Source organism: Pelodiscus sinensis, chromosome 2, assembly GCF_052426305.1.
Source record: "Pelodiscus sinensis isolate ZL-2025 chromosome 2, ASM5242630v1, whole genome shotgun sequence".
Taxonomy (NCBI): Eukaryota; Metazoa; Chordata; order Testudines; family Trionychidae; genus Pelodiscus; species Pelodiscus sinensis.
In genome coordinates this window covers 52,148,482-52,162,806 of record NC_143053.1, presented here as the reverse complement: position 1 = coordinate 52,162,806, position 14,325 = coordinate 52,148,482, and the positions used below count along the sequence as shown (strand labels likewise).

General features: G+C 45.2%; 1 protein-coding gene across 1 annotated transcript in view; it reads right to left on the bottom strand.

Moving 5' to 3' along the window:
• The window catches only part of IL7 (interleukin 7), a 38,538-nt gene that overhangs the window by 20,402 nt on the left and 3,811 nt on the right, over positions 1–14,325 (bottom strand). The window lies entirely within an intron of this gene.

Genomic DNA, 14,325 nt, shown 5'->3' with positions numbered 1-14,325 from the left:
AAGTATAATTTTATTTTTTAAATGTTGGATTTGTGCTTTAAAATAAAGTTAGTGCTCATGAAAGAGACTGTACTATATGACCTCAGTTGGGAAGGTTGGGCCTCTGAAAGCATCATGCAGTCTGCCAGTCCTAGAAGCTAAAATAGCCTTTATATGCTAACTCTATTTTGAGTGAAGTCAATGCAAAAATCCAGCGGAATTCAATGGGAACAGACTTATGGCCAAGCTAATCTGTAACATAAGCTTCAGCACAGCTCCCTGCCAATGGACCTTAGTGCTATCTTGGAAGGGCTCTCTCTAGGAATAAGGATATAGGTCAGTCTTTGTAGCCTGTCAATCCCTCTCCGCTAATATTGTCAATTGAGGTTGTGACAGTAATGTTGACAGAACCACAATTCCATAGAACAGGAGTTCTGAAATTTCACTGAACTATGATTCCTGACAATGAAAATTAATACATTTAGTACATGGTCCTAGGAGGGGGGATAGAAGCCTGAGCTCTGCTGCCCCAGCGGGGGCAGAGGGGATGGCAAAGCTGAAGCTGAAGGGCTTTAGATCTAGGTAGGAGGCCTGTAACCTGATCATCACAGAGGGCCACACCCCTTTAGCCCTGGGTGGTAAGTAGGGCTTCGGCTTTGGCTGTGACCCCAGAGCCCAGTAAGTCTAATGCTAGCCCTGGAGACTCCATTAAAATGGGTTCAGGACACACTCTTTAAGTTCACTGGCTCATCTCTTGAAGTGGGTTTTTTGCCCATGAAAGTTCATGATATTAATATTTTTGTTAGTCTCTAAGGTGTTTGTTAATTTTAGGTATTTCTAGATCATCTTTCACCAAAATAATAAGCCATAAAATACCCATCCCAGGGAAATAATTTATGGCCACTAGGTCAGGCCTGGATTTTAAACACATGATGAACTAAAGGTGAAAGGCTCAGTATCTCATTACACATTCCCTAACCTAGTCAGGCTTTAAGAACAAATAAAGAAAAGTACATGTAACCCACATTGCACAGGAAGCCTGCACCACTTACCTTGGGGCAAGGGTGGATAAAAATCAGTGATTCAAAAATATATATAAAAAAATCAAAATTTTTATTTAAATTGGATTTTTTTTTGACAAAATGCTTTTTGAGGAAAAAACTTAAAGATAGTTTTTTATTGAGATATATTATAGCTCAAAGATATCTCATCATGGAATAGGGATTAAATTCTGATTCTATAGTATGAAACAATATATTCATGTAATACTTAAGAAAAGTTTTGTAAATCAGTTCCAATAGCTCATGGATTAGGGACCCAATCTTATGGGGTTCCAAAGGCTTCTGTATTTAGGCAGAGGTGGAGAGTAACTAAGTAGAAATACTTCGTTACACTACACAAGTACATTTTTTCAGTATTTGTACTTTACTCAAGTAATTTATTTTTATGAAACTTTGACTTTTACTCAAGTCATTTTTTTAGAAAATATTATATTTTTTACTCTACTACAATTTCTGGAAAGCACTTAGTTACTCACTACTTTCATCATCCTGATTTGCCTAAGCACATCTTCCTGTGCAAGCACCCAATCATCCAAAAAAATAACCAAACAAGCAGCACAATGACCCTGCCAACAAGGAAGCCTTTTAATAGCCCATTAACACCTTTTCATTCAAAAGCAGTATCTATGCAGGCACTGCCAGCCTGAGACCTGAGCAACCATGGCCCCTGCCCAGGGTGATGTGCTGAGGGTGGGGATGCATTTGAATACTCTCAAGTGACCTTCCAAAGGAAGGAAAGAGAGTAGTAAAATACACACCTTGGACCTCAAAAAAGCAGATTTTGACTCCCTCAGAGATCTGATGGAAAGAATCCCCTGGGATGTTAACATGAAGGGGAAAGGAGTCCAGGACAGCTGGCAGTATTTTAAAGAAGCCTTATTGAAGGCACAGAAAGAAACCATCCCGACGCATAGCAAGAGAGGCAAACCTGGTAGGAGACCAGATTGGCTTACAGGGGAAATCCTTGGTGAACTTAAGCACAAAAAGGAAGCTTACAGAAAGTGGAAACTTGGACAAATGACTAGGGAGGAGTTTAAATGTATAGTTCGAGAATGCCGGGGGGCTATCAGGAATGCGAAAGCGCAAATGGAGTTGCGACTGGCTAAGGATGTGAAGGATAACAAGAAAGGTTTCTACAGGCATGTCAACAAGAAGAAGGTGATCAGAGAGGGTGTGCAGTCCCTAATGGATGAAGGAGGTAACCTAGTGACAGATGATGTGGGGAAAGCTGAAGTACTCAATGCTTTCTTTGCCTCTGTATTCACGGACAAGGTCAGCTCCTGGACTTCTGTGCTAAGTGACGCAAGACAAGAAGAAGATGGACAGCCCTTGGTGGGTAAAGAACAGGTTAGGAACTATTTAGAAAAGCTAAACGTACACAAATCCATGGGTCCAGACTTAATGCACCCGAGGGTACTGAGGGAGTTGGCAAATGTCATTGAGGAGCCTTTGGCCATTATCTTTGAAAAGTCGTGGAGATCGGGCGAAATCCCGGATGATTGGAAAAAGGCAAATGTAGTGCCCATCTTCAAAAAAGGGAAGAAGGACGATCCAGGGAACTATAGGCCGGTCAGTCTTACCTCGGTTCCTGGAAAAATCATGGAAGGGATCCTAAAGGAATCCATTTTGAGACACTTGGATGAGAGGAAAGTGATCAGGAATAGTCAGCATGGATTCACAAAGGGCAAGTCGTGCTTGACCAATCTGATTAGCTTCTATGATGAGGTAACTGGCTCAGTGGACATGGGAAAGTCAGTGGATGTTATATACCTTGACTTTAGCAAGGCTTTTGATACGGTCTCCCACGCTATTCTTGCCAGCTAGTTAAGGGAATGTGGATTGAATAAATGGATGGTAAGATGGATAGAAAGATGGCTAGAAGGCCGGGCCCAGCGGGTAGTGATCAACGGTTCGATGTCAGGATGGAGGTCGGTTTCTAGTGGAGTGCCCCAAGGTTCGGTTCTAGGACCGGTTTTGTTCAATATCTTTATTAATGACCTGGATGAGGGGATAGATTGCACCCTCAGCAAGTTTGCAGATGACACTAAGCTAGGGGGAGAGGTAGATACGCTTAAGGGCAGAGATAGGGTCCAGATTGACTTAGACAAATTGGAGGATTGGGTCACCAGAAATCTCATGAGATTCAACAAAGACAAGTGTAGAGTCCTGCACTTGGGACGGAAGAATCCCAAGCATAGTTACAGGCTGGGGACCAACCAGTTAAGTAGTAGTTCTGCAGAAAAGGACCTGGGGGTTACAGTGGATGAGAAGCTAGATATGAGTCAACAGTGTGCCCTTGTAGCCAAGAAGGCTAATGGCATATTAGGATGCATTAAGAGGAGCATTGCCAGCAGATCCAGAGATGTCATTATTCCCCTTTATTCGGCTTTGGTGAGGCCACATCTGGAGTATTGTGTCTACTTCTGGGCCCCCCACTACAAAAAGGATGCGGAAGCATTGGAGAGGATCCAGCGGAGGGCAACCAAAATGATTAGGGGTCTGGAGCATATGACCTACGAGGAGAGGCTGAGGGACTTGGGTCTGTTTAGTCTGCAGAAGCGAAGAGTGAGGGGGGACTTGATAGCAGCCTTCAACTTCCTGAAGGGAGGTTCCAAAGAGGATGGAGAGAGGCTGTTCTCAGTAGTGACAGATGGCAGAACAAGGAGCAATGGTCTCAAGTTGTGGTGGGAGAGGTCCAGATTGGATATTAGGAAAAACTATTTTACTAGGAGGGTAGTGAAGCATTGGAATGGGTTACCTAGGGAAGTAGTGGAGTCTCCATCCCTAGAGGTGTTTAAGTCTCGGCTTGACAAAGCCCTGGCCGGGTTGATTTAGATGGGATTGATCCTGCCTAGAGCGGGGGGCTGGACTTGACGACCTTCTGAGGTCTCTTCCAGTTCTATGATTCTATGATAAGGGGATGGTTGGATGAAATAACATGATCGTGGTAACTAATTGACCATTCATTATCAGTTGGAAATAGGTCAATGGAGGGATGATAGGAGTTGCTATAGGGAACTTTCTGGGTGTCTGGCTGGTGAGTCTTGCCCACATGCTCAGGGTTTAGCTGATCGCCATATTTGGGGTCAGGAAGGAATTTTCCTTCAGGGTAGATTGGCAGAGGCCCTGGAGGTTTTTCGCCTTCCTCTGTAGCATTGGGCACAGATCACAGCTGAAGGACTCTCTGCATGTTGGGGCCTTCAAAGTATTTGAAGGCTTCAATATCTGAGACATAGGTGAGAGGATTATTCTAAGAGGGGTGGGCGAGATTCTGTGGCCTGCACTGTGCAGGGGGTCAGACTAGATGATCATAATGGTCCCTTCTGACCTTAAAGTCTATGAGTCTATGAGACCTTGCCTGGGGCCAGCCAGTTAAATAGGAGGGAAACCCAGCAGCCACCTCAGCCATGGTCAGGAAGGACAGAGGTATCTCCTTTTGTCAGGTAAATCCTCTGCTCTGAGGAGCTCCCCATTCTCCCTGGGTCAGAGGGCCCCTGTGGCGAGAGGGTGAGGCAGGCTGTGCTGGAAGAGGCTTAGGGTGGGCAGCTGAGTTTGGTGGGGATTGAAGAATTGTGTCTGTGTGCGTAGCTTCCCTCTGTGTGCTGGCTGGCTGGGATTTGGAGCAACCCTGCTATCTGGATGTGTGCTAGTGTGGAGCAGCCACTTCCTGTGTGTCATATCTGAGGGAAAATATTTAATCCAGGGGTGGGGAAACTTCTTTGGGTAAGGGTCCCTGACCCCCAGAAAAATTAGTCAGGGGCCACACACAAGTGAGAAGGGGGGGGGAAAAACAGAACCCTCACTGATGTGGCCCCCCGCTGAGCAGAAGAAAGACATTCCCTTCGCGCACTAGAGCTTTGGGGGCCCAGGCTAGTAGATTTTATGTGTTCCAGCCTCATGGGAGGATGTCAGGAGGTTGGAGCACCAGCACGAGGCGGGGGGGGGGGGGGGGCTGAGCCTCAGGGTCCAGATCCAGTATGTGGGGGAGAAGCAGCACAGTGCCATGTGCTGCTGCTTATCCTTCCCCTGGCTGGGGGAATGCAGTGCTGGAAACTGCTAGTCAGAGTTTCCCCGCTGCCCCATTAGCCAGATTTCGAGGCTATATCGGAGAGAGATTTTTGTTTCTCCACCTGATTTTTCCCGCAGGTCAGTAGCTCCTGACCCAAAAAAGGTTCCCCACCACTGCTCCACAGTTTTCCAGAAGGAGCATCTTCATCAACAGCTAGGCTGTGTCTACACTGGCATCCCTTCCGGAAAAGGGATGCTAATGTAGCACTTTGGAATAGGCAAATCCGCGGGGGATTTAAATATCCCCCACGGCATTTGCATTAACATGGCTGCCGCTTTTTTCCAGCCTGGGGAAAAGCGCCAGTCTAGACGTGATTCTCTGGAAAATAAGCCCTTTTCCGGAGGACCTCTTATTCCTACTTTGAAGTAGGAATAAGAAATCCTCCGGAAAAGGCTTTATTTTCCGGAGAATAACGTCTAGACTGGCACTTTTCTCCAGCTTTTCCCCAAGCCGGAAAAAAGCGGCAGCCATGTTAATCCAAATGCCGCGGGGGATATTTAAATCCCCCGTGGATTTGCCTATTTCAAAGTCTACATTAGCATCCCTTTTCCGGAAAGGGGTGCCAATGTAGACACAGCCCTATTGTTGTTTCACACACATAAGTATATATGCAGATATATATAAATGCACATTGTGTGTATGAAAAATAATGGTGCCTTATGATAACTCGGGTGGTCAACCATAGATTTTCATAGGATGGCTAGTTTTTACTTTTGGATACTTGAATACAATTAAGATGTGATACTTCTGTACTTTTACTCAAGTAGTTTTCCAGAAGGATACTTTGACTTTTACTTAGTTACATTTTTTTCAAAGTAGCAGTACTTTTACTCAAGTAACTTTTTGGGGTACTTTATCCACCACTGTATTTAGGTTAATCTTTCTATCTATGCAATGGAACTCAGTGCTCAGTCTAGAAGATACCATCAGGGATGGTTAGTTTTGCAGTTCTCAAACTGTGAATTTGTATCTCCACAGATAACATTATTTTTAACAGCAAAACTGTTTTTAAATAAATAAATTAATTAATTAATTAATAGAGGTGAGAAATAATAGACCTCAACCCCATTGTCCCCCTGCAAATTTGTGTACATGGAGTCAATCACTTGCCTCTCTCTAAAAGTGCAAAGTTTCAAAAAATGAACAGAAGGTTGTTGGGAGCGGAACAGATCTGGACAAGGAGAAGTCTGGAGATAAACGTGAGAAGGGAGGGACAGGCAGTAGAAACAAAAGTGAAACTGTTTGAGCAGCATATTCCAGAAGTCTTGATGGTCTTTCTGAGTGTAGCCTTCATTGATTTGAGATCTATCTAGGATGTTAGATATTGGATAACTGAATAATCATATAACCACATGAAATTTTTGCAGTTACATGATTATCTGATAGTCCCCGGGATTCACTCCCAGGGAGACCCCTGGCAGCCTGCACTGCTGCCTCTCTATCAGCTCCCCTCACAGATCAGCTGCCTACCGCCCCATGCTGCTACCTCTGATAGAGAGGAAGCAATGAAGGATGGCAGCAGCCCTTGTCTGTGTGTGGGAGGGGGGGTCTGAGCACCCCACAGACGGGGGCTGCTCAGTGAATGTGAAACACCTGCTGTTGGTGGGGAGCTTAGACCACACACAAGTGAGAAGGGGGAAAAAACCCCAGAACCCTCACTGATGTGGCCCCCTGCTGAGCAGAAGAAAGACATTCCCTTCGCACACTAGAGCTTTGGGGGCCCAGGCTAGTAGATTTTATGTGTTCCAGCCTCTGTCCACAGTGAGCCCGAGCCAGTGCAGACACGGCAGCCTCCCCTGCCTCCTCCCCCCTCTGTATGATTGAGAACTCACACTTCATTAACATAGTTCATCATTAAGATCAGGATACGTTCCACCCAACAGAGCAGATATAACAGGCAAATTGTTGGATAAAGTGTATGAAAGAGAAATTGAGCAATGTGCAAAAGGTTCAGAGGGTAAAATTGTTAACCTGAGTCTTGATGGGTGGGGCAATGTCCACAATCACTCTGTAGTATGTGCTTGTGTCACAACAGAAGAAGGGAATGTCTTCCTTATTGAAATAATTGCTGCATCAGGAAATGCATACCCAGCAAAATACCTACAAGAAGTAGCAGTAAAAGCTAAAACAAATTGTGAAAAAAAAATACAATGTATAGTATGCAGCCTAGTCACGGACAATGCTGCAAAGGTGAGAAGAAATTTTGTAGAGAGAGGAGACAATCCCAAGCTAATCACATACGGTTGCAATGCTCATTTGATGCACCTCCTACTCAAAGACTTCAGTGTTGAAGAAATTGCAAAATACTTTGGTCACAACCATTTTGCAGTAGTTGCTCTGAAAAAAGTATGAGGAACCAAGCTAACTCTCCCATAAAGACATGCAATAGACTCAGTAGTGTACTGTTTTGAGCAGTGTATCAAGAACTGGCCTACTCCGATGACAGTTTGTGACCATAATCGTTAAAAAAAAAGACACCATCACAACCAAAATTCTCAAATGGGCTTAAGAGAAATGTTGAACACATTGGCTGTGTCTATATTGGCACCCCTTTCCGGAAAAGGGATGCTAATGAGACCAATCGGAATTGCAAATTCCGCAGGGGATTTAAATATCCCTCGCGGCATTTGCATTTACATGGCCGCCGCTTTTTTCTGGCTCGGGGTTTTGCCAGAGAAAAGCGCCAGTCTAGACGCGATTTTCCAGAAAATAAGCCCTTTTCCGGAAGATCCCTTATTCCTCTGTATCTGCGGCAGCAAGGATGGAGGAAGCAGGATCTGGTGCTGGGGGGAGCTAGCTTAAAGACGATTCTCCCCAGTACCAGTTCCGTGATGCCTCCTGCCCCTCCCACAGTGCTGCTGCCTCTATTAGAGGCAGCAGCTTAGAAGAAGGTGGGGACAGGGGAGGCTGCCATGAAGTAGCCCCTGTCCGTGGGAAATCTGAGCTCCCCATGGACAGCAGCTGCTTTGCATCTACTGGAGCTGCCTCTGTCTGAGGTGAGTCTGGGCCTGCTGCGGGCAGAGGCTGCTTCGCAGTAGCAGCCCCTGTTTGTGGGGGGCCCAAGCTACCTGTGGACAGAGGCAGCAGCATGGGGCAGCAAGTAGCCTGTCTGCAAGGGGAACTTTTTAAAAAATATCTGTCTCATGACACGGAGGCAGCAATATAGGGTGGCAGGGGGCTCCCCAGGAGTGGTGCTGGAAGCACACTGGCTGCTGGGCCCACCCTTGGGGACTATCAAATAGTCATGTAACCACAAAGATTTCATGCAGTTACATGACTATTCAGATACCTGCTATCGAACATCCCTAACAAGCACTATCTCCAGCACATTTTCTTGCAAATATTTTCATTACTTGGTACCATGGTCAAAGCTTAACTGCTGAAGAAGAGGAGTTGCCTATGACATGGGCATCCAGCAATCATTCCTCCACAATGCCAACTATAACAAACTTCAGAGCTAAGGGTGAACCAATCAAGAAATACAGTATGGATGTGTCTAGACTGGCAAGTTTTTCCACAAAATCATATGATTTTGCGGAAAAACTTGCCAGCTGTCTACACTGGCTGCTTGAATTTCCGGAAAAGCACTGACGATCTCATGTAAAATCATCAGTGCTTTTCCAGAAATACTATGCTGCTCCCGTTCGGGCAAAAGTCTTTTTCCGAAAGACTTTTGCGCAAAAGGGCCAGTGTAGACAGCACAGTACCGTTTTCCGCAAAAAAGCCCCGATCGCAAAAATGGCGATCAGGGCTTTTTTGCGGAAAACCACATCTAGATTGGCCACGGACGCTTTTCCACAAAAAGTGCTTTTGCGGAAAAGCATCCTGCCAATCTAGATGCGATTTTTCCGAAAATACTTTTAACGGAAAACTTTTCTGTTAAAAGCATTTTCGGAAAATCATGCCAGTGTAGACGTAGCCTAGATGTTTGCTGATGTTGTTTTAAAGAAAGTCACACTACTGAACTGGAGGAAGTCACTTAGGCACTTGGATTCAGAGACTGTTGAAGTGATAATCTCTCTTTTAAAAAAAGTATGTTCTTCTGCCGGTGTAGAAAGAATATTTTCTTCCTTTGGACTACTCCATTCCAAATTGGGAAATAATTTGGGACCTGAAAAAGCAGGAAAGCTGTTTTTTCTTCTCCAGATTATGAACAAACAGAAATATGCAGGTGAAGATGAGCAGACACCAATATTTTAAGATTCTGATGTTGAGCTGGCTGATGGAGTTGACTTGTTTTTTAAAAAACATTTAATTTAACTATTTTAGTTAAAATAATTGTAACAAAAAACCCCAAACAAACCTGATTTTAAGGAACTTGAATGTTTAACTAAATTAAAAGGTTCATATGCTTGTTTTGTTAAAATATTACGTTTGCAGTTGAAGAAAAAAATACAGAATACATAAACGTTGTTTTAGTTAAATAAACCAATTTAAATGTCTGTCTGGTGATGTTCTCCTCCAAATACAACATGGGAAGAAAATATTCCAAATATTAATGACTAACCTGTTGAGTTGGAGATAGTTCACCTTGCAATGACTTCACAAATATTTGCTTCAATTATCTTTAGTATATTAAATGACCAAACAATCATTCATTTTCTGATATAGCTGTAAAACTATTCCAAAAAGTTTTCAAAATAAATCACACTTTAAAAATGTATAGTATATACCTTATAAAATGAAACCTATATCTATTTATTCTTCACAAATATGTATTAAGGTTATAACAACCAACAAGAATGCACTTTTATGTAGAAAGCCATGATTAAATCAAGTCTTCTTGACTAGTGATTTAAATCATGATTTACATCAATTTCATTTAAATTAATCCCTACCCTGCTTGAGGCTGTGGATTTCAGTAGGCAAAGTTAGGCATTAAAATGCTGAGTCTAAAACCATGTCTATGCTGCCACTTTACTGCACTGCAACTTTTTTTGCCTAGGGGCATGAAAAAACACCCCTTAAATTTATTACAATGCTTTAAATCCCCACAATAAATGGGCTGCCAGCACTGGGAGCCACGCCCCTCATTTACATAGAGTGCTGGGAGAGCTCTCTCCTAGTGCCGGCGCTGCAGCCACACTTTCACTTTAAAGCAGTGCTGCAGCAACGCTTTAATGTTCTAAGTGTAGATTTAGCCTAAATCTCCTCAGTAGATCTTACCCTAGGCACCTGTCTGCATTTTAGGCTCCTAATTACCTTTGAAAATCTGGCACAAAGCACTTTGTAATCCCTTGAAATTGAAGACATAAATATAGTCATTATAAGGCCAAAAAGTCTATAATTTCTTAGGGCTGTCTCTATAAGTACAGTGGTTCCCAACTTCTGCCAGGCCATGTCCTCACACTGCCAGGCTTTTGATTAGCCCTGCCCACTGGGGTTCCCCATAAAGGAATTCCCTCCCCACCCATTTCACCATTCAACAGCAGGGTGAGTAGGGTGGCAGGTATCTGGGTGTGCTGCAGCTGGAGCCGGGGCTGCGGTAAGGCTGCCCCTACCAGCCCCGGTTCCAGCTCTGGCAGCTACTACATGGCCCAGCTATGAGGGCTGTGTGGAGAGCAGCTGCAGCACTGGGGGGAGTGGCTGAAGCCGCATGGTGGGTGGCTGGGGCCTGCTCGAGGCAGGGGCCTGGGACCTGCTGCAGCTACGTGGCAGGGGCCCTGCTCTTGCTCCAGGCCCTGCTTCTGCTCCGGTGGCCGGGCTCTGCTGCGTGGCAGGGGGGGCTGGGGCCTGTTCCGGGGGCCAGAGCCTGTCACGTGGCAAGGGGCCAGGGCCTGCTCTGGTGGGGGACTGGGACCTGCCACTTTGGGAGAAGGAGGGTTTGGAGCCTGCCTTTGCGGGAGAGTGGGGCTGGGACCTGTTGCATTGCAAGGGGGCCGGTAACTGCTACGGCTGGTGGTGGGGAAGTTGGGGCCTGCTCTGATGGGGGGCTAGGACCTGCTGCAGTTGCTCTGGCTGCCAAGGTTGAATAACATAATGTGGGGGGGAGTTGCAGGGCGTTCAGGAGTCAGGCTTGAAGCATATGAGTGACCTGATGATGGGTGCAAATTTTGGTGAATCTGGAAATATTTTATTTGCATATTCATTATTTGCATAATGAATATGCAAATAAAATGTTGCCAGCCCACCAAAAGTTTGTGAATGGGTTTGCCAGTCCCCAAAATAAAAAAAGATTGGGAACCACTGACATAGTATATCCCTGATCCTGCACTCAGACCTCTGATTCCTACAGAGCCAGAGTTTAAGGCCAGAGGGACCACAAGATCATCTGTTCTGACCTCCTGAATATCACAGTGTTGCACAAATTGCAAGGTTCGTCCCCTAGAGGCTAGTCTAATTTGCCCACAGAAGAGAGTCACACTTTAAGCTGGGTCCAACTCAATTTTATTGTTTGCAAACAATGTTCGGCTGTGGAGCTAAAGCTGCAAAGCAAAGCCGACCCCCAACATCTCATAGGCAGGGGGTCTTATAGGGTTAACATCCTTCCTGGTTTAGGTGCCTTAACATGATAGGTTACTTCATTTTTGACGTTTCGTATTCTTATAGGTTAGGTTTTGTTTCCAAATAAGGGGTAAGTACAGTGCTGGCTTCGCAGTTTACAGTTACTTGTTACAACACTACTTACAACATACAATTAGTACAAGACAAGCAAATTTAGCAACCCCCCCCCCCTCGGGGTGTGTGGGTGTGGGGCATGCGATCTCGCCCTTGTCAGCATTCCTACATAAATCGCTGATATGGCAGAAATATTCAAGCGATTGCAATACATGCCTGTGGTACGTGCACCGTGAGACGAGGCCAATGGCGTTAGGGGACTTGGTCTCCTCTTTTTATATATCAACAGTCCAACACCACCACCCTGGACTCCATTCTAAATTTGGTTCTAGGGTATGGATGTAAAATCCCGGTTGATCCAATGGGTTAAACATTAGGTTAGCCTATCATCTGACTTATTAACCGACTAAGTGAGATCCCTCACTCCCTTGCTACTGGCTCCCAGCCCCCCACACTGGGGATGAGGCTGGTTCTGCCGGCTTTTAGCCCCTATGTGGGGGTTGGGGCTAACATCAACTTCCAGCCCTTCCACCCCACTCTGGAGCAGCCCCTGTCTGCAGGGAGCCTAGGCTCCCCATTAACAAAGGCTGCTGTGGACACCAGAACTGCCCCTGCCTGCTGGGTGCCCAGGCTGCCATAGACAGGGCTGCTCTAAATGAGAACAGCCCTGTCTGCGGTAGGCCTCCTGTGGGTTTAGATCATCCCCCTGTCCATGGCAGGCAGGGAGCTGCTCCTGCCCCACACCGATTTCCAGTTAACCAGAACTGGTAAACATTATCCATTTACGGTGATGATTACTGGTTAACTTTTCACATCCCTAATGTATGGTTTAGAGAGTGTTACAGTCCCTAGGATACTGGGGTTACGTCTAGACTGCATCCCTCTGTCGACAGAGGGATGCAAATCAAGCACGCTGAAATTGCTAATGAAGCAGGGATTTAAATATCCCACGCTGCATTAGCATAAAAATGGCCACCACTTTTTTCAAAATGGAACATTTTCGAAAGAAAAAAAAACAGCAGTCTAGACACCGATCTGTTGAAAATTAACCCTTTTTCGACAGATCCTGTATTCCTCAAAAAATGAGGTTTACAGGATCTGTCGAGAAAGGGTTTGTTTTCAACAGACACGCATCTAGACTGCCGGGGTTTTATCCCGAAAAAGGTCCATTTCGAAAAAAAGCAACAGCCATGTTTATGCTAATGAAGCACGGGATATTTAAATCCCTGCTTCATTAGCAATTTCGACATGTCTAATCTACATCTCTCTGTTGACAGAGACACAGCGTGGGTGATAATGTGGCACAAGGAGAGAATAGGAGGGAGTGAGATGTACCAATGGCAGAAGCTCATGCAATGGCAAGGAAATGAGCAAGTGGGATGTATCCCAGATAATCCTGGCAAGTGACTGGCACACATACTCTGCAGAGAAAGGCAAAAGAGAGTCAAGGTTGCTACCAATCAGACTTGGGGAAATAATCCTTCTGAACCCTACATATGGTGATCAGCAGGGCTCGCCGAACTGCAGCGAGCCCCGCTCGCCAGCAGCGCTGTCCGGCGATCTGCAACCGAACCCGGCTCTTCCAGGTTACAATCTACTTGCCACGAGCAAGTAGATTGTATTATTTGTCAAGCCCTGGTGATCAGTTAAATCCTGAGTATATGATAAAGAACCAGCCAGACAAGCACTTGAAAAACAGAATGCTCAGTGCTCTGCCAGAGCGCTGGCACGCTCCATCTAGTACCTCATCTCCAGCTGTGGCAATCTTGGATGCTTCGAAAGAAGGTGACCAAAACAAAAAGAAAACACCCCGCATAGAGTGTGTGTAGTGGGGGGAAGGTGGGAGTGGAGGGGGAATAGGAGGGAGGGGAAGAGGGTTTCCTTCCTGCAATTGGCCAGCTGGAGCCCTGAATCATATTGGAGAGGGTCCACAGAAGAGCAACACGAATGATTAAAGGTCTAGAGAACATGACCTATGAAGGAAGACTGAAAGAATTGGGTTTGTTTAGTTTAGAAAAGAGAAGATTGAGGGGGGACATGATAGACGTTTTCAGGTATCTAAAAGGGTGTCATAAGGAGGAGGGAGAAAACTTGTTCATCTTGTCCTCTGAGGATAGAACAAGAAGCAATGGGCTTAAACTGCAGCAAGGGAGGTTTAGGTTGGACATTAGGAAAAAGTTCCTAACTGTCAGGGTAGTCAAACACTGGAATAAATTGCCCAGGGAGGTTGTGGAATCCCCACCTCTGGAGATATTTAAGAGTAAATTAGATAAATGTCTATCAGGGATGGTCTAGACTGTATTTGGTCCTGCCATGTGGGCAGGGGACTGGACTCTATGACCTCTCGAGGTCCCTTTCAGTCCTAGTATTCTATGATAAGCTCTTAGAACCATAAGATGTAAATTGGAAATGATCTTCTATCTACACCTTCATAAGCAACCCTGTCATTCAGTCACACACATGCATTATCCAGCTCTGCCTTCACACTAATTAAATCATTTGCCCCTATAACTCCTACAGGGAGGCTGTTCCAGAACCTCATCCCTCTGATCATTAGAAACCTCCTAGTTTCCTGCCTCAGTTTGTTCATGGCCAGTTTATATTCATTTGTTCTTGTGCCAACATTGTCTTAAATAGCTCTTTACCTGCCTTAGTGGT